General features: G+C 42.1%; 2 non-coding genes across 2 annotated transcripts; both read left to right on the plus strand.

The window, feature by feature from the left end:
* The first annotated feature begins 14,554 nt into the window (after positions 1–14,554).
* On the plus strand, positions 14,555–16,544 carry LOC143206420 (small subunit ribosomal RNA). Its single transcript, XR_013008390.1, has one exon. It is a non-coding gene; the product is annotated as a small subunit ribosomal RNA (ribosomal RNA).
* A 710-nt stretch (positions 16,545–17,254) lies between these two features.
* LOC143206419 (5.8S ribosomal RNA) lies at positions 17,255–17,409 on the plus strand. Its single transcript, XR_013008389.1, has one exon. It is a non-coding gene; the product is annotated as a 5.8S ribosomal RNA (ribosomal RNA).
* Positions 17,410–19,970: the final 2,561 nt, after the last annotated feature.

Here is a 19,970-nt window from a genome sequence, read left to right on the forward strand (position 1 = left end):
ACTCCCTAACCTAAAACATTAAAAATCATAACTAGACTATTGATATTCCGATGGGAGGATGATTGGCATTAGGAATGATTGAACAATATGAAACACAATCACGAAGTTACTGCACCGTCCTACGGGGTCGCTATCTCAATAGACCTCATACCTTGCAAATCAAACATATAAGTCATCTAACTAATAAACTTCGAGCAGATAAGTCTAATATAAACAATGTAGTATTTCAACATATCCGAAAGTACTTAAGCAAAGGTAGAATCCTGGCCTGTTGGCGTTCGGTCATCAAGTGCAGAGGAACCGCAGGTTGATGTGGATAGCTTCGGACATGTGATTTCCAGATTGATCACGGTCGGCTCTACCAGTTCTGTCAGGGGAACTGGACACGGATAACCTAAAAAATACAAAAAATGTAAATACACCGCTGGTATCTTAATTGGAAGGTGACTAGCAACAAAATAAAATGAAATAAAAGTGGTTAAACAATATCAAAACATATCTACGGCGTCAAATTCACCCTGAAATAATACGAAATATTCATACAAAAGTACAATCTAGTGACACAGATGGTGTCCGACATAACCTCCAAGTGGTGCGAGGGGGTAAAACAAACAAGTCACAGGTCGACAAATCACATAAGATCGGTCTAATCCATAAGAAAACCTAAAAACACAACAATAACAAAATAAAATAAACAAAACGTTTAAACAGAACGAAGACATAACCTCCAATGCGTGTACGTCAATTCTAATGAATGAGAGACGAAAACAATATCCAACGACATAAAGTAGAGAAAGAAATCAGGCGGCGCGCGCCATCTAGCGAGAACCAAGACAATCAAAGAATAGGATTTTCAAATATAGAGAAGCGTAAAATTGTCAAGAATATCATTAAAAATCTTTGAAAATTGTATTATATTATATTCTATTCTATTCTAAATTAATGATATAAATAGAATATGATATAAAATATCCTTAGCTAAGCATCAGAATTCACCCACAGTCGAAACAAAGGAAGAGATATATTCACATCAAGGAAGGCTCTTCGAAACAATCTAACCTAAATTGCAATAACAACAATAAGTAACCTATGATAAATCACTAGATTAACAAACATATACATACATAAACGGCACTCTCACCTAGATTTCAAACTTACTCAAAAATGCTAATTATATAAGGCAATACAGGTCATCACGGATAATCCTCAAAGGAAGTGCACATCCGAGAGGATGTCAAGGGGCAAGTCAGTAACTGTGTATAACCGCAGCAACTCGGAATAAGCGAAAGATTGTTGCATGGAATATATAAACATCTTCAAACTAACATCCGGTCAAATCTCTCAATGTCATTTAGTTGCTCACTAAAAGCAACAATATCATTCAATTACCTTAAAGGTAACCATACGAAGTAACTAATTGGTACCCTATAGTCAATAAATAGACACTTACTGTATAAACTACCCTAATGAAAAGAAATACATGGGTTGACTGTCATGCATGGCCTTCCTACGGAGACAGTCATCGTACCAATGCATCCAAGTGGGGTGTTGGTCCAACAGTAAGGACATGATCATTAAACTAAAAATTCACAATATAGAATTAGTAGGTAGTGAATCGGATCGACAATTATAAATAATAAACGCATATATAGCTGGAGACCACCAAATCCAGTCGCAACAATAAATGACAGTCTATCATAACTCGTCGCACAATTATGTTCCATAGTAATCTCCAAACGATGACACGGCACTAATAGTCGGTCCGAAACGATAAATTAAAGCAACTTTCATCTCATTTTCAATTGATCACATCAAATTCTAAGAACAAATAACATAACCTCATAAATACAGCTGACATGTACCGGTTCGATATACAGAAATCCTAATCTTTGCAAATCCGATCATAACAATTAGGAAATAATTAATGAAATGAATGAGAAATTAGAAAGATACGATATCGATACAATAAAATGGATATTGTTCAATACTCTCATTAAGAAGAGACTGCATGCACGAAGATTCAGAGAAAGGTATTGTCAAAAGTATTGCGATCTATAAAATATCGTCGTAACTCTGTCGTATATCACAAAACCTCTCAAAATTAAAACTTATGCCTGTTATTTTACTACTTAAGCTAAAATAATAAAATTCTCTTTTTCAGCTGTCTTGGTGGTCCTGAAAAGGACCGATATTTGATGATAAAATAGGTTACATTCGTTTTATTTAGTTTTGCTATCTGTCTTTTTAGGTAACAATACAGCTTGGATATTTGGCAGAACGCCGCCCTGGGCTATAGTAACTCCGGATAGGAGTTTGTTCAATTCTTCGTCGTTTCTGATGGCCAATTGCAAATGCCTAGGGATAATCCTGGTTTTCTTGTTATCTCTAGCGGCGTTACCCGCCAATTCGAGAACCTCGGCTGCCAGATATTCCATTACGGCAGCTAAGTAGACGGGAGCACCGGCCCCTACGCGTTCGGCATAATTCCCTTTCCTTAAAAGTCTGTGAATACGACCGACAGGGAATTGTAATCCCGCTCGGTTAGAACGAGACTTCGCCTTTCCCTTCACTTTTCCGCCTTTACCACGTCCGGACATTTTACTATCGATTGCTTCTAGAACTCGCTCGCCTTAGAGTTGAAATCTGTACTAAAACTGTCAACATACTAGCAACGAATTTTGTTCGTAAGCCGAACGCATGATCTCGTACGCGACCAATGAAAGGCTAACTCAGATAATAGGCGGGGCTTAGGAGTGTATTTAAGGAGCCTATAAATTCTAAGGATTCCTGAAATTTGTTTTAGTCTAGTACTTTTCGTGGTTCCTTTAATATCGTAATATTTATTTCGAAATGCCTCCGAAAACAAGCGGTAAGGCGGCCAAAAAGGCCGGTAAGGCTCAGAAAAATATCTCCAAAAGTGACAAGAAAAAGAAACGCAAGAGGAAGGAAAGCTACGCGATCTACATTTACAAAGTTTTAAAGCAAGTTCATCCCGATACGGGTATCTCCAGCAAGGCCATGTCGATCATGAATTCTTTCGTGAACGATATATTCGAAAGGATAGCCGCCGAAGCGTCCCGTCTCGCTCATTACAATAAAAGATCTACTATCACAAGCAGAGAAATCCAAACTGCCGTGCGATTATTGCTGCCCGGTGAATTGGCTAAGCACGCCGTTAGTGAAGGTACCAAAGCCGTCACTAAATATACCAGTTCTAAGTAAACCATAAGCCTTGAATATCATAAAGGAGAAAACGGTTCTTTTCAGAGCCACAATTTAGATAAATAAAAAAAGAAATAATCTTAAAAAAATTAATTTTATATATTATACAGCTGTAGTATCCAATATTGAAATACAAATTTTGTTATCAACAGTATATTATTATTCTTTGGTTATTAGTGATTACATTATTTTTTCTTTAGTTTTTAAAAACAATGCGTATAAGTACACCGACTGTTATTAATTACTAACATGTAGTCGAATATAACTCTGAGATAAAAATCCATAACTCTTTTAGTGGTTTATATAAATATCGATAAAAGAATATTAATTGAATTATCTTCTTTTTCTTTGATTAAATTTAGGTGGTTCTGAAAAGAACCGTTTTTTTTTGTTGCAAAATACGACTATAAGTAGAGTATTATAAATGATAGAAAATAAAGTTTAGGCACGTTCGCCTCTGATACGTCTGGCTAGCTGAATATCCTTGGGCATGATGGTTACTCGCTTTGCATGTATCGCACATAAATTAGTATCCTCAAAAAGGCCAACTAAATAAGCTTCGCTGGCCTCTTGTAAAGCCATTACCGCCGAACTTTGAAAACGTAAATCGGTCTTGAAATCTTGAGCGATTTCGCGAACCAATCGTTGAAAAGGTAATTTCCTAATCAATAATTCGGTGCTCTTTTGATAACGACGAATCTCCCGCAAAGCGACCGTCCCAGGTCGGTAGCGATGTGGTTTCTTAACGCCACCGGTAGCTGGAGCGCTTTTCCTGGCCGCTTTGGTAGCCAATTGTTTCCTAGGAGCTTTACCTCCTGTTGATTTTCGCGCAGTTTGCTTGGTACGAGCCATATTTTTAAAATAGAGGTAATGAGAAAAATTAACAAACGCAAACGACGGCGACCCCTTTCGGACTGATTCGGTCATAAAATCAGAGAGTCCTTTTTATAACATGTTATCTAATCTGATTGGTCCGTTTTGTGCCAGTGGGCGGAACTCAATCCTAAGTCTACAAAACCGGGCTGATTGAATGTAATCGACAACAGTTGTCCGTAGCACTCGTGTTGTGAGCGCGCTACTTATTCGAGATCATTTATTTTTTTTGTATTAGGTTCGATAAAAGATGACCGGCAGAGGTAAAGGTGGTAAAGGTTTGGGAAAAGGAGGAGCCAAGCGGCATCGTAAAGTGCTTCGTGATAATATCCAAGGTATTACGAAGCCCGCCATTAGAAGATTGGCTAGACGAGGCGGCGTAAAACGTATATCTGGTCTGATTTACGAAGAGACCAGAGGTGTTTTAAAAGTGTTTTTGGAAAACGTCATCAGAGATGCCGTTACATATACCGAACACGCCAAAAGAAAAACCGTTACCGCAATGGATGTAGTATACGCCTTGAAACGTCAAGGACGTACATTATACGGGTTTGGAGGTTAAGTCACATTTTATTCGCGAACTAACGTGAAATGTGACCCTCAAAATTAATTTTAGAAAAATTAAACAACGGTTCTTTTCAGAACCACAAATTTATCGATATTTAAAAAACGGAAGCTCTATTAGGATTTAAGGATAATCTTTCAATCATTACAATCATCATAATTTTATTTAAAATAATAATTTAAGTATAACTGGCCCTAATTATTTGAGGGTTTGGATTCCAAAACTCTATACTTAATAAATAGACCGCCCCTTAAATTCATCGTTAATTACATAGATTATATACAAGGCGCGATGTTATAATACGGTTCGATTTTACTAAAGGAGAACCGCTAGAAATAAATCCTTCATATTATTTCGACTTAATTGTTGTTTAATAAAACGATAATTATTGGTATTGGAATGTCTCTTAATTTATCTTACACACCCAAAAAACAATCTTTAAAGTACTTAAACTGTTTATTAGAATATTTTAAATAATTAGTAAGTGCAAGTCATAATATGAGTTTTAATTTTAAGTTCTTTTTTTGTTTTATTATTTTGGTGGTCCTGAAAAGGACCGATAGTTAAAAGGTTTTTGTACGACACAAAAACCCTAAGGCTCATGTAACTTATTTGGTTTTACTATCTGTTTTTTTCGGTAACAATACGGCCTGGATGTTTGGTAGAACGCCGCCCTGGGCTATAGTAACACCGGAGAGGAGTTTGTTCAGTTCTTCGTCATTTCTGATGGCCAATTGTAAATGCCTAGGGATAATCCTTGTTTTCTTGTTGTCTCTAGCGGCGTTACCTGCCAACTCGAGAACTTCGGCCGCCAAATATTCCATTACGGCAGCTAAGTAGACGGGAGCACCGGCCCCTACGCGTTCGGCATAATTTCCTTTCCTTAAAAGCCGGTGAATACGGCCAACAGGAAATTGTAATCCCGCTCGGTTGGAACGAGATTTCGCCTTTCCCTTCACTTTTCCACCCTTACCACGTCCAGACATTGTATTGCTAACTTTTTTAAACTAAAAATAACCGAAAAACTAATGGCGACAACGCTCACGTCCTTTCGACAACGAATGAACAACTGGCAGTGAACTGTCCAGCGAATAGCTTTTATTCGGCAACTTCTCAAAACACTAGTACGTTTCCTACTCGACCAATCAGAGCTTTCTACGACATAACGCCAAGAATGGGCGGAGCTTAGAAGTGTAGCGTCATTTATCAAATAATTAAACGACTATAGGTATATTTCGGTTTAGTCTTTTATCTTTTGCTGTATGGGTAGGTCGCGAATCTCATTCGTTTAAAATGCCACCGAAGACAAGCGGTAAAGCGGCAAAAAAGGCTGGAAAAGCCCAGAAAAACATTTCTAAGAGCGATAAGAAAAAGAAGCGTAGGAGGAAGGAAAGCTACGCGATTTACATATACAAAGTTTTAAAGCAGGTTCATCCCGATACGGGTATTTCCAGCAAGGCCATGTCGATTATGAATTCTTTCGTGAACGATATATTCGAAAGGATAGCCGCCGAAGCGTCGCGTCTCGCCCATTACAATAAGAGATCAACGATCACGAGCAGAGAAATCCAAACCGCCGTTAGGTTATTGTTACCCGGTGAATTGGCTAAGCATGCCGTTAGCGAAGGTACCAAAGCTGTCACTAAATATACCAGTTCTAAGTAAACGAAATATATTATTTTGAAGGTGATCATAATAATATGAAGGGTGGAAAACGGCTCTTTTCAGAGCCCCAAAATGTTTAAAGAAGAAAAAAAGAAATAAACTATTGTTAAGAAGATAGGATATATACGAAGTCAAATAAATTAAAATATAGTAATCGTTCATAAAAATGTTAAAATATCCAGAAAAAAATATTTTATTTTATATATTCATTCCTTTACGGTAACATAATAACAGTATATGTGATACCCCTTTCTTATCGTGATATAAACTTCAAGTCAATCCAGCAGGTGTTCACACCTTATTACTAAGGATTCCTCAATATTCACAATATATTTGTGAGCATAATATTCTAAATTCAATTCACAAATATTATAACTAAAGCGTCATATAAACGGAAAAAATATCAATGTCTCTTTTTTCTAATAGAAGTTGGTGGTTCTGAGAAGAACCTTTTTTTTTCATATAAATACAAAAAACGACCTTAATATAGGACAGCCGTAGCATTTATGCACGTTCGCCTCTAATGCGTCTGGCTAATTGAATGTCCTTAGGCATGATAGTTACTCGTTTAGCATGGATCGCACACAAATTGGTGTCTTCAAAGAGACCAACCAAATAGGCCTCGCTAGCTTCTTGCAAAGCCATCACTGCCGAACTTTGGAAACGTAAATCGGTCTTGAAATCCTGAGCGATTTCGCGAACCAATCGTTGGAAAGGCAATTTCCTAATCAATAATTCGGTACTCTTCTGATAGCGTCGGATTTCTCTTAGAGCGACCGTACCGGGTCTGTAACGATGCGGTTTTTTAACACCACCGGTAGCGGGAGCGCTTTTCCTGGCTGCTTTAGTAGCCAATTGTTTTCTGGGAGCCTTACCTCCGGTTGATTTTCGAGCAGTTTGCTTGGTACGAGCCTCGTCTAAACGGGTCTGACTTCAAACGTGTAGGAAGAATTACAAGCGCAAGCACCAACGAACTTTTGGAAACTGATCGAAGGTGTCAAAGAAATCTCCCTTTTTAATAATGTGTGAAGATATTCTGATTGGTCCGGCTAGCATCTGTGGGCGGGACCCGATTCGAACTCAACAAAACCCATGGTAGGATTTGAAATTGAAATAGTTACCCGTAGTATTCGAGGTGTACGCTGCACAATTCGATTATAAATTTGCTTTCTTTTAATACTAAATTGAATAAATCATGACGGGCAGAGGTAAAGGTGGTAAAGGTTTGGGAAAAGGAGGCGCTAAGCGGCATCGTAAAGTGCTTCGTGATAATATCCAAGGTATTACGAAACCCGCCATCAGAAGATTGGCTAGGCGGGGTGGAGTTAAACGTATATCCGGTCTAATTTATGAAGAAACCAGAGGTGTATTAAAAGTATTTTTGGAAAACGTTATCAGAGACGCCGTCACTTATACCGAACACGCCAAAAGGAAAACCGTTACTGCCATGGATGTAGTATACGCCCTCAAACGCCAAGGACGAACCCTATACGGATTTGGCGGTTAAATAAAGTATTATATATGCTGACCAATTAAAACAGAACAACGTATCTATTCAACTAAAGAAAACAACGGTTCTTTTCAGAGCCACAAATTTACTAGCATAAAAAAAGAAATTTATTATTCGAAAATGGACTAAGATGACGTTAAATTTTATTAAATATCTGCTCCTTTCATCTAAGATTTACTTGTAAAGTAACAAATATACTGCATTATAATAGACGATCGTAATATAAAAAGATAGATAAAGTTTAAAATAAGATTTCATAATAAATGTTAGGTTAATGACAAGAATGTAAATGATGGTGAACAATCGAATACCGAATCTTCGTTGAAGCTTTAATATAGTTTTCCTTTAGAGAGAAAATACTCCGAGATAAACTTCGCGTCGATGAGCTTGGAGAATCCTTAAGATTTCAAAGAAGGTACGGTAGTTCTACGCACGTATGTATGGAGATCGCGTTCCATGTATTTATTGACTTTAGATAACTATTTATGAAAACAGATTTCAACTAAAGAAGCAAAATATACTATAATATATATGAGCATTGTATCGATACAGAAGGGTTTGACACGATATTCTTATAGACGTCTCGATATCGTTGCTCACCCGATACGTTCGATTGTAACCCAGAGTTCGGATGGTGTTAAGAAACCGTTAAATAAGAAGTATATTAGTATAGGATCGGTTAATTTTCATGTCATTGTTTTCTTACAGTTAATTCGACAACGGTACGTTTCGATATAGATTCGTTTTGGACAACGAACAATCTGTACCGCATCAATTAGGAATAATATGTCTCGTTTCTCCAATAATAGCATTAGATCTGTACGGAATTGCATTTATATCAAAAGACGATATATCGGGGGACGTAGATTTGAAAAGATATATTTTCATAGTTATAACCGAAAGTCTATAACTCGAATGTAAATTGGTAGTTTCGACGGAATCGAGAGCAACGCTTGATTTTGTGCTTCCTTCTAAGACGATAGTCAACGTAAAATTTATTGGTAAAGTTTGCTACTTCTACTACGTTTTATCTTTTAACGCCTCGAACATAAATCGTATGATATTCTAAAGGATTTATGTATTTAATATGAGAAATAAGTAAACGGTTCCAAGCTCGATGAACGTTTCGACGAAGCCGGAATATGGAACGTCGTTCGCGCTCGACCGTTCAGTCCTCCGTTCGGCTCATATCATATAGGGTACGCATTAAATGAGAGCGACCGCCAGACAGTTAAAATACGCGAACGAGAAGCATACGCACGTACGTAACTTTGTCAAACGAATCGTGATTAGAACGTTCTTATAAGAAAATTAAGAAATTATATCAGAATGTCGGACGTCGATATTAGCGGACAAGCGGTTTCTCCTTCGTCGAATCAAGGGAGTGGAGGAAATTCCGCCGCCGTTGTTAACGCATCGTCAACAGGCACACCGGCCGGGTCGAATTCATCTTCGGTGTCGGCTACGGGAGCCGCATCAGCTACAGCCGGTAGCGCAGGTTCGTCTGCAGGAGGGAAGAAAGAAAAATCCACTTCGAGCAAGGCGAAGAGTTCTAAATCGAAAGTTAGTCATCCTCCGATCGCTGATATGGTAACGAGTGCAATTAAAGGATTGAAAGAGAAAGGCGGAACTTCCTTCAGAGCTATTAAAAAATACATAGCGGCCAATTACAAAGTGGATGCTGACAAATTATCGCCCTTTATAAAGAAATATATAAAGACGTGGATCGCTTCGGGTGTTTTGGTACAAACGAAGGGCAAAGGAGCTTCCGGATCATTTAAATTAGCGGCTTCGGCACGTAAAGCAGGAGGTACGACAGCCGCAGGTACGAAGAAAAGAAAAACGGCCACTGCCAAAACCGGACAGAAAAATAAACGAAAACCAGTAGGAGGTGCCGCGACAGCTACGACAGCCGGTGGTAAAAAAGCGTCTGCCAAAAAAACCTCAGAGAAAACGGAAAAAAAGACGACCGCCGCCTCCGCCTCAACTAAGAAAACCACAGCTAAAAGTAAGAAAGGTGAATCTGCAACTTTGGCCGAGAAAAAAGCTTCTGCCAAAAAAGCCGTCGAAAAGAAAACAGGAAAGAAATCTACCGCCGCCACGACTACGTCCGCTTCCAATGCCGCCGCTAATAGTTCATCTTCGAAAGCAGCAAAAAGCAACACGGCCGCAAGATCCCCGAAATCGCCTTCCAAAGCGAAAAAATCTAATAAAGCCGGACCTACGAAAAAGCCCAAGGCGCCTAAACCGAAAAGTGCTAAGACGACGACCTCAACTGTTCGTGTTGCCGCTGGTGAAGGTGCGAAAACTAAAAAACCAGTATCACCAAAGAAAAAGAAATAAAACTATTTCTACTACGTATGACGATATATTAAACAGGCGACACATTTCATCGTCAGATCAAGAAGACACGGAGTTGAAAATTACAAATATCCCGACACTCCTGGACGTGCTACGACTTCCCTAAAAAATACGTTCGTCCAAGACCGTATTTTTTTAATAGAAAAAAAAAACGGTTCTTTTCAGAACCACAATATAACTTTATAAAAGAAAGAATATTTATATAATTTATTTATTATCTTATTATTACTTAAATGATTATTTTCTAGATAGAGCCGTAACTAATTAGGGAACCGATCGATCGATACTCTAAAACAGTAATAAAGGAATATTCAGTACAGATCAGATTATTTATAAATTTTCTAGTTAATATTTATTCTTTAATAAGAACGCGTATTCTAACTTCTTTTTTATACGATTTTGTTGGCCCTGAAAAGGACCGATATTAAAGGGCGTATGCAAAACTTTAAACGGTTTGCGTTATCTATTTGGTTTTGCTGTCTGTCTTTTTAGGCAATAATACTGCTTGAATGTTAGGCAAGACGCCGCCCTGGGCAATAGTAACGCCAGATAACAGTTTATTCAATTCCTCGTCGTTTCTGATGGCCAATTGTAAATGCCTAGGGATAATCCTTGTTTTCTTGTTGTCTCTAGCGGCGTTACCCGCCAACTCGAGAACTTCGGCCGCCAGATATTCCATTACGGCAGCTAAGTAAACGGGAGCACCGGCCCCTACGCGTTCGGCATAATTTCCTTTCCTTAGAAGTCGGTGAATACGACCGACAGGAAATTGTAATCCCGCACGATTGGAACGAGACTTCGCCTTTCCCTTCACTTTTCCGCCTTTACCACGTCCGGACATGTTAATCTCGATCGTTGTTAGATACTGCTCACCTTTAAATCAAAAACGGTACTGGAAATTTCTTACAGATCGGCCTGGAATTTTGTCCGCGAGCCAAACTCGTTATATCATACGCGACCAATCAGACTCTAACTCGGGCTATGGGCGGGGCTTAGAAGTGTTCCTTCGAATGTTATAAGTTCTAGAATTAAAGGCATTTTTTTAGTTAAGTACTCTTTGAGGTACGTGAGACGTCGGGATTTTTATTTCGAAATGCCACCGAAGACAAGCGGTAAGGCGGCCAAGAAAGCCGGAAAAGCCCAGAAAAATATCTCTAAGAGCGACAAGAAAAAGAAGCGCAGGAGGAAGGAAAGCTATGCGATTTACATATACAAAGTTTTAAAGCAGGTTCATCCCGATACGGGTATCTCCAGCAAGGCCATGTCGATCATGAATTCTTTCGTGAACGATATATTCGAAAGGATAGCCGCCGAAGCGTCGCGTCTCGCCCATTACAATAAGAGATCAACGATCACGAGCAGAGAAATCCAAACCGCCGTTAGGTTATTGTTACCCGGTGAGTTGGCTAAGCACGCCGTTAGCGAAGGTACCAAAGCAGTCACCAAATATACCAGTTCTAAGTAAATTAATTCACATACCTATGTGTGTTTCAATATACTACTTACCTGCAAAATCGGTTCTTTTCAGAACCACAATTGGATATACATTTTAAAAAATGAAATGTTAAACAGTAGCTGACATTTTATAAAAACAGAATTTTCAGATATATATATATATATTGTAGTTATTGTATTGAATTATATTATATCATTATAATCTGTTATATAGTAAGTATATAGAATAAGTTTTGTAAAAATGGTACGGCCCGAGATTGTTATTTAAAAATAAGGTAAAGTATTTCTGGAGTGACTTCGAAAATATGTGTATTCATTTTTATTACGTTTATGACTATATGATAATTAATTTATTTTTCCTAACTGTGGCTAATTGTGGATTGTGGCTAATTTCTACACGATAAGTATTAATCACGGGAACGTCTCGAAATGAACAAATAGGAACTGTAATTAATCAAGAATTTAGAATGGAACTATCGTCCTAATATAATGAGGATCGTCAAAGAGAAGATACTTTTTTTTTCGTTTACTAGGTTGACCTTGCTTGGGGACAGTGGAACTCAGTGGAAAATCGCTGATGGTGGGTGAGGAGGATAGGCCTGTGGTCAGAATCGATATCTTGGAGTACTTGCAGGTCAGAGGCTTGATTCGAATTTTGATAGATAAAAAAGTCAATTATTGTCGGTCGATTGGAGGAGTAGTGAGTTGGTTCGCTTGGAGCAATAAGCCCAAGTTCCAACTCATCTATTATCCCGGCCGATAGTAATTCTTCCAATAGCTGTGTGGTTGATGGCGTTGAAAATGGCCTGAAAATCTCCTTGGTCATCTGAATATGTTCCGAAGAGTATTTCGCCAATGGAGATCGGGTTCGTGTTCTAGTGGAATCCAGACCAGCCAGACGACTGTTATCTTGAGTTCCCCGTACATGAGTGGGGGGAGGAATTGGTCTTTTGGGTTTGGTTGTTTTTGGAGTAGGTCGGCACTTGCATCCCGAGTAATTTGCGGTGTATGGTTCTCAACAGTTGGTGCATTTCGGCGGGGAATTTCTGTCTTTGGGACTTGACGTAGGCCGGAGTGGCTTTACAGTTGGCCGATGAATGACCGTAGAATTGGCAGTTAAAACGTTGAACGCGCCTGCCGTTGCCGCGCTGGGCTTGGACTTTTACCACCTGATTCATTAGGCGGTCGACCGCGAAGATACGGCGTTCCTCTCGAGGAACCGACCAACATGGATTGGATTGAAACCGAGCTTCATGAGCGCGGTTCGGACTTCGAGTTACCATTACGTCGAGAGAGAAATATAATATATTAGCTGACCCCGCAGACACTCCGTACCCTGTACTCAATGGATAAATAAAGGATTCATTCTATCAAATTCTTCGTTCAAATCACTTTCGAATCATCCTTAGGAACATTCTGATATCGGAAAACCTTATCCGTAGTCGATAAACGATATCTAACGGATGAATTATAGAAAATGGCCAATAAGCGGCAAATATCCGATCGTAAGGGTGCACCATCGTTTCGGCGAATCATTCTTTTGGAATCTTACGTTCTACAAGCAAAACATTTATTCATAGGTATATACCGATAATAACGAACGGGCCGACGTAACAACCTAAAATGTCCTGAAATACGTGAGAACAGTTTTACTCCGATCGCCGTATCGATATGTGACAGTATCCATCCTATGAAGGATCTTTACATTCTACTAGCATAATTTTATGGATCGGAATTTTCCGACTTTTAAAGAACGTGATCGGCAGTCTAGAAACGGCCTGAGGACGTATTAACACGAGAGGTTAAAATTATTGCTTTAGAAGTTCACGTTGTCTAAAGCTAAAGTTTATTCATCGGAACATTCCGATAATAACGAGAACGGGCAGACGTAAAAACGAAAAATTTGCGCAACGTCCGTATAAACGATCTGTTCTAAAACACCCATACATTTCCGATAGCTGGCGAGAGACCCGCGCTTAAATCGTGTGCGCTTCTACGTGGGGCGATACGAGAGACGGATACGACGGGTCGGGTCGACCGGCGCTGTGACACTTTTACCGAGTGGCTTTTGATCAGCGAAGGTGGTATTACATATTATATGTTAATATATAAGATCCGAACCGTATTTTTTTATTTATCTAAATAAAAAGCGTATTTCGTCGTGTTATTATATATTCGTAACGCTCTCGCGATTTTGTATCGTCGTTTCGTTGTTCTTCCTGGTCGGTTTTTTTCGATATATCGGGAAGCGTACGACGACGACGACGGTATCACTGCGAGATCGCGAATTCGGCGGGAACATTCGGCTTCGTTAGAAGAAGATGATCCACGATTCATATGCGATTGGAATTATTATTTTTATGGACGTATCGGTTTTTCATCGGAACGTTCATAAAACAGCAACACATTTTGCGATAGCTCTCTGCTCTCCGAGCGAGAATAAAATAAAAAATCACGAAACGTTTCTCGTACGAGGTTTCCTTGTCGCTTTATATATTTCTATCTAGCGAAGGGTTCGGAGAGAATGTTTTTCGAGGTCTTATAAACGCCGAACGATATTTTGCGGCATCCAATTTTCGACGTAGTCGACGATCGTCGTCGATAATCGAGATAATTGGGTGCCTAGTCGATCGGTTGTGTATAAAAAAAACAAAAGATGTGTCTAAGATGATGATATCGTTTTGTTTTATTAGACAACTAATATTAAAATGTAAGAGCGTGGCGCCTCGGACCGGTTTTTCCGTCGTCTAGGCGCGCTATCATGCACCTCCTTTTTATTAGTCGTCGATATATATTATATATCGTCGTCTTACGCACACGTTTCTTTATAAGTCAAACTTATAAAATAAACTGTGTCTGTATTTGTTTTATCTGCTTCGTGTCGATAAAATAATAAGAACAGTTCCCTGGTTGATCCTGCCAGTAGTCATATGCTTGTCTCAAAGATTAAGCCATGCATGTCTCAGTACATACCGAATTAAGGTGAAACCGCGAAAGGCTCATTAAATCAGTTATGGTTCCTTAGATCGTACCCACAATTACTTGGATAACTGTGGTAATTCTAGAGCTAATACATGCAAACAGAGCTCCGACCAGAGATGGAAGGAGTGCTTTTATTAGATCAAAACCAATCGGTTTCGGGTTCGCGCTCGTCATCGTACAACTTGGTGACTCTGAATAACTTTAAGCTGATCGCACGGTCTCGCACCGGCGACACATCTTTCAAATGTCTGCCTTATCAACTGTCGATGGTAGGTTCTGCGCCTACCATGGTCGTAACGGGTAACGGGGAATCAGGGTTCGATTCCGGAGAGGGAGCCTGAGAAACGGCTACCACATCCAAGGAAGGCAGCAGGCGCGCAAATTACCCACTCCCGGCACGGGGAGGTAGTGACGAAAAATAACGATACGGGACTCATCCGAGGCCCCGTAATCGGAATGAGTACACTCTAAACCCTTTAACGAGGATCAATTGGAGGGCCAGTCTGGTGCCAGCAGCCGCGGTAATTCCAGCTCCAATAGCGTATATTAAAGTTGTTGCGGTTAAAAAGCTCGTAGTCGAATTTGTGTCTCGCGCCGCCGGTTCATCGTTCGCGGTGTTAACTGGCGTGTTTTTCGCGAGACGTCCTGCCGGTGGGCTTAGTCGTGTCGCGTCGCCGTCGCGCGTGCGTTTCGGCGTGCGTGTTGTGCGCGTCGTGGTTACGACGGCCCAACTCAATCCTGCCGCGGTGCTCTTTACTGAGTGTCGAGGTGGGCCGGCACGTTTACTTTGAACAAATTAGAGTGCTCAAAGCAGGCTAAAATTTCGCCTGAATACTGTATGCATGGAATAATGGAATAGGACCTCGGTTCTATTTTGTTGGTTTTCGGAACCCCGAGGTAATGATTAATAGGAACGGATGGGGGCATTCGTATTGCGACGTTAGAGGTGAAATTCTTGGATCGTCGCAAGACGAACAGAAGCGAAAGCATTTGCCAAAAAACGCTTTCATTGATCAAGAACGAAAGTTAGAGGTTCGAAGGCGATCAGATACCGCCCTAGTTCTAACCTTAAACGATGCCAGCTAGCGATCCGTCGACGTTCCCTAATATGACTCGACGGGCAGCTTCCGGGAAACCAAAGCTTTTGGGTTCCGGGGGAAGTATGGTTGCAAAGCTGAAACTTAAAGGAATTGACGGAAGGGCACCACCAGGAGTGGAGCCTGCGGCTTAATTTGACTCAACACGGGAAACCTCACCAGGCCCGGACACCGGAAGGATTGACAGATTGAGAGCTCTTTCTTGATTCGGTGGGTGGTGGTGCATGGCCGTTCTTAGTTGGTGGAGCGATTTGTCTGGTTAATTCCGATAACGAACGAGACTCTAGCCTGCTAACTAGGCGCTTTTTGACATCCTAAAGGCCCGCCGGCCGCGTTGCTTTCGGGTTTCGCGGTTCGTGCGCGGTTTTTACTGTCGGCGTACAAACTATTCTTCTTAGAGGGACAGGCGGCTTCTAGCCGCACGAGATTGAGCAATAACAGGTCTGTGATGCCCTTAGATGTTCTGGGCCGCACGCGCGCTACACTGAAGGAATCAGCGTGTCTTCCCTGGCCGAGCGGCCCGGGTAACCCGCTGAACCTCCTTCGTGCTAGGGATTGGGGCTTGCAATTGTTCCCCATGAACGAGGAATTCCCAGTAAGCGCGAGTCATAAGCTCGCGTTGATTACGTCCCTGCCCTTTGTACACACCGCCCGTCGCTACTACCGATTGAATGATTTAGTGAGGTCTTCGGATCGACACGCGATGGCGTTTCGGCGTCGTCGATGTGTAGGAAAAGATGACCAAACTTGATCATTTAGAGGAAGTAAAAGTCGTAACAAGGTTTCCGTAGGTGAACCTGCGGAAGGATCATTACAGTGTGTTGTTATGCCTATATATATATAATAGGTAAACGTACAAGTCTGTAAAAATCATTGTCGAACGTTAAAGAGCCATCTACGAAGTTCGGAAGTTCCGATCGAATTTCGACGTCGTCAACGTAGCTGTTTTCGGGTACCTATAATATATGGTTTTAAAAGATGTACGCCCGAAAGCGGAGATATATACGATGAAGATGTTGTTATATAGGACGACGAGTAATAATCGTCGGCCTACGACGGATTTCGTTATAAATGGACAAATCGAGCGCAAAATAAAACGATTTTGCCAATTATATTTCTAATCGACGTTTCGATCCTCATATCGACGAACATATACGATGATCGGTAATGTGATTAGTTTACGAAAATCTTATCACCCTTCGTTTGTTTCATTCCAAAAGGGTGAGATTTAGTTTACGAAAATATTGCCAAACTATGATCAGCGTATGCTCTTTTGTTGTCGTACGAGGTGAGACGACGAAAATTTACAACGAACGTCACCATTTCGAGTAGTCTGTCTCCGCTCCTCTCGTTGTGTGTAGTGGAGAAGACGAAAATAAACCGTAAGAGCGTTTTTAAAAGTCGACGGCGGCTGCGAAAGGGGCGCAAGCGCTGTCTATGACGTGAGCGCGCGTCGTCGTCGTCGTCGTCGTCTTATAATAGAAACGTTTCGATATGCGTTTAAAACCTAACTTAAAAAAAGATTACCCTAAACGGTGGATCACTTGGCTCGTGGGTCGATGAAGAACGCAGCTAATTGCGCGTCAACTTGTGAACTGCAGGACACATGAACATCGACATTTCGAACGCACATTGCGGTCCTGGGATCTCATACCCGGACCACTCCTGGCTGAGGGTCGTATCTCATTTCAAGACTGCTCGGATTTTCTTTGATCTTCGCGATCGACGAGAAATGTCTGAGCGTGCTGAGCGTATAAGCGCGATTCGATCGCGACGTTCTAAAACGTGACAGCGGACCCGTACGTGTGACCTAACTCTCTCGTACGGGTCGTACGAATATGAAAGGGATGAGACGTGTTTAAAACGGTCGTTCGCACGTTTTTGTGATAAACGTAGCGCGCACCATTAATACGATCGTCGTATCCGATAAAATTAGTTTTTAATCGACGTCGGATCGTAGGTGCGTTGTCTCTCGAATACGAGGGAGAAAACACCGTTTTTCGACGGCGCGTCTTTTCCATTCTAAACTTTTATATTTCGTATTGGCTCCTAATCTTCATTATTATGATGATTACGAGCGCCACGCATATTAAACTAGCGACCTCAGAGCAGGTGAGACTACCCGCTGAATTTAAGCATATTACTAAGCGGAGGAAAAGAAACTAACTAGGATTCCCTTAGTAGCTGCGAGCGAACAGGGATTAGCCCAGCACCGAATCCCGCGACCGACATCGGGCGCCGGGAAATGTGGTGTTCGGGAGGGTCCATTATCTCGACGTTACGTCGCGCGTCCAAGTCCATCTTGAACGGGGCAACAGCCCATAGAGGGTGCCAGGCCCGTAGCGACCGTGACTGACGGCGAGAGGATCTCTCCTTAGAGTCGGGTTGCTTGAGAGTGCAGCCCTAAGCGGGTGGTAAACTCCATCTAAGGCTAAATATAACCACGAGACCGATAGCGAACAAGTACCGTGAGGGAAAGTTGAAAAGCACTTTGAAGAGAGAGTTCAAGAGTACGTGAAACCGTTTAGGGGTAAACCTGAGAAACCCGAAAGGTCGAAGGGAGAAATTCATTCGCGGCTCGTAGTAGGCGGCGTGCGATCGCGTGACACGTGACGTTTCGGCGTTGCGCGCGCCTTTCGTACGTCGATCCGGCGACGAACGCGTGCACTTTTCTCCTTGTAGGACGTCGCGATCCGTTGGGCGTCGGCTTAAGGCTCGAGGTGGAGACCGTAGACTGCGGTTCGCGCCGTTTTCGTTTACGGACCCTCGTGTTCGCGGTCGACTCGCTCGACGGTATACCGAATGGTTTAAGGCCGCTACTCGTTAGCGTTCGGCTCGTCGCAAGCGCGTCAGATGCACGTCGGTAATCGGACCCGGTGCCGTTTCCGACCTCTGATGACTGTTGGCGACGAGGTTCTCGAACAGACCTAGACCGATCGGCGACGCTATAGCTTTGGGTACTTTCAGGACCCGTCTTGAAACACGGACCAAGGAGTCTAGCATGTGCGCGAGTCATTGGGAATCACTAAACCTAAAGGCGTAATGAAAGTGAAAGTTCGTCTCGCACGAACTCAGGGAAGATGGGCGGTTTACCCTTAAAAGTGGCCGCTTCGCATTCCCGGGGCGTCTCGTTCTCATCGCGAGAAGAGGCGCACCAAGAGCGTACACGCTGGGACCCGAAAGATGGTGAACTATGCCTGGTCAGGACGAAGTCAGGGGAAACCCTGATGGAGGTCCGTAGCGATTCTGACGTGCAAATCGATCGTCGGAACTGGGTATAGGGGCGAAAGACTAATCGAACCATCTAGTAGCTGGTTCCCTCCGAAGTTTCCCTCAGGATAGCTGGCGCTCGTAGCGTACGAGTCTCATCCGGTAAAGCGAATGATTAGAGGCATTGGGGTCGAAACGACCTCAACCTATTCTCAAACTTTAAATGGGTGAGATCTCCGGCTTGCTTAAATGATGAAGCCGCGAGATTTCGGATCAGAGTGCCAAGTGGGCCATTTTTGGTAAGCAGAACTGGCGCTGTGGGATGAACCAAACGTCGAGTTAAAGCGCCTAAATCGACGCTTATGGGATACCATGAAAGGCGTTGGTAACTTAAGACAGCAGGACGGTGGCCATGGAAGTCGGAATCCGCCAAGGAGTGTGTAACAACTCACCTGCCGAAGTTACTAGCCCTGAAAATGGATGGCGCTGAAGCGTCGTGCTTATACTCGACCGTCAGCGGCATGTGCGATCGCGTCTTCGGGCGCGGTCATGAAGCTCTGACGAGTAGGAGGGTCGCGGCGGTGAGCGCAGAAGGGCTGGCCGCGAGGCCGTCTGGAGCCGCCGTCGGTGCAGATCTTGGTGGTAGTAGCAAATACTCCAGCGAGGCCCTGGAGGACTGACGTGGAGAAGGGTTTCGTGTGAACAGCCGTTGCACACGAGTCAGTCGATCCTAAGCCCTAGGCGAAAGCCGATGTCGATGCGGTGTACGTTTATTGTATATATATATACTAGATCGATACACACCCGTCGGGCGAAAGGGAATCCGGTTCCTATTCCGGAACCTGGCAGCGGAACCGTTAATAAGTCGGGCCCTCGCAAGAGAGTTCGTCGGGGTAACCCAAAAGGACCCGGAGACGCCGTCGGGAGATCCGGGAAGAGTTTTCTTTTCTACATGAGCGTTCGAGTTCCATGGAATCCTCTAGCAGGGAGATATGGTTTGGAACGCGAAGAACACCGCAGTTGCCGCGGT

The sequence above is a fragment of the Rhynchophorus ferrugineus genome, unplaced genomic scaffold (assembly GCF_030347505.1).
Source record: "Rhynchophorus ferrugineus isolate W39M unplaced genomic scaffold, kcgeb_rfMv2 rfM683, whole genome shotgun sequence".
Lineage (NCBI taxonomy): Eukaryota > Metazoa > Arthropoda > Insecta > Coleoptera > Curculionidae > Rhynchophorus > Rhynchophorus ferrugineus.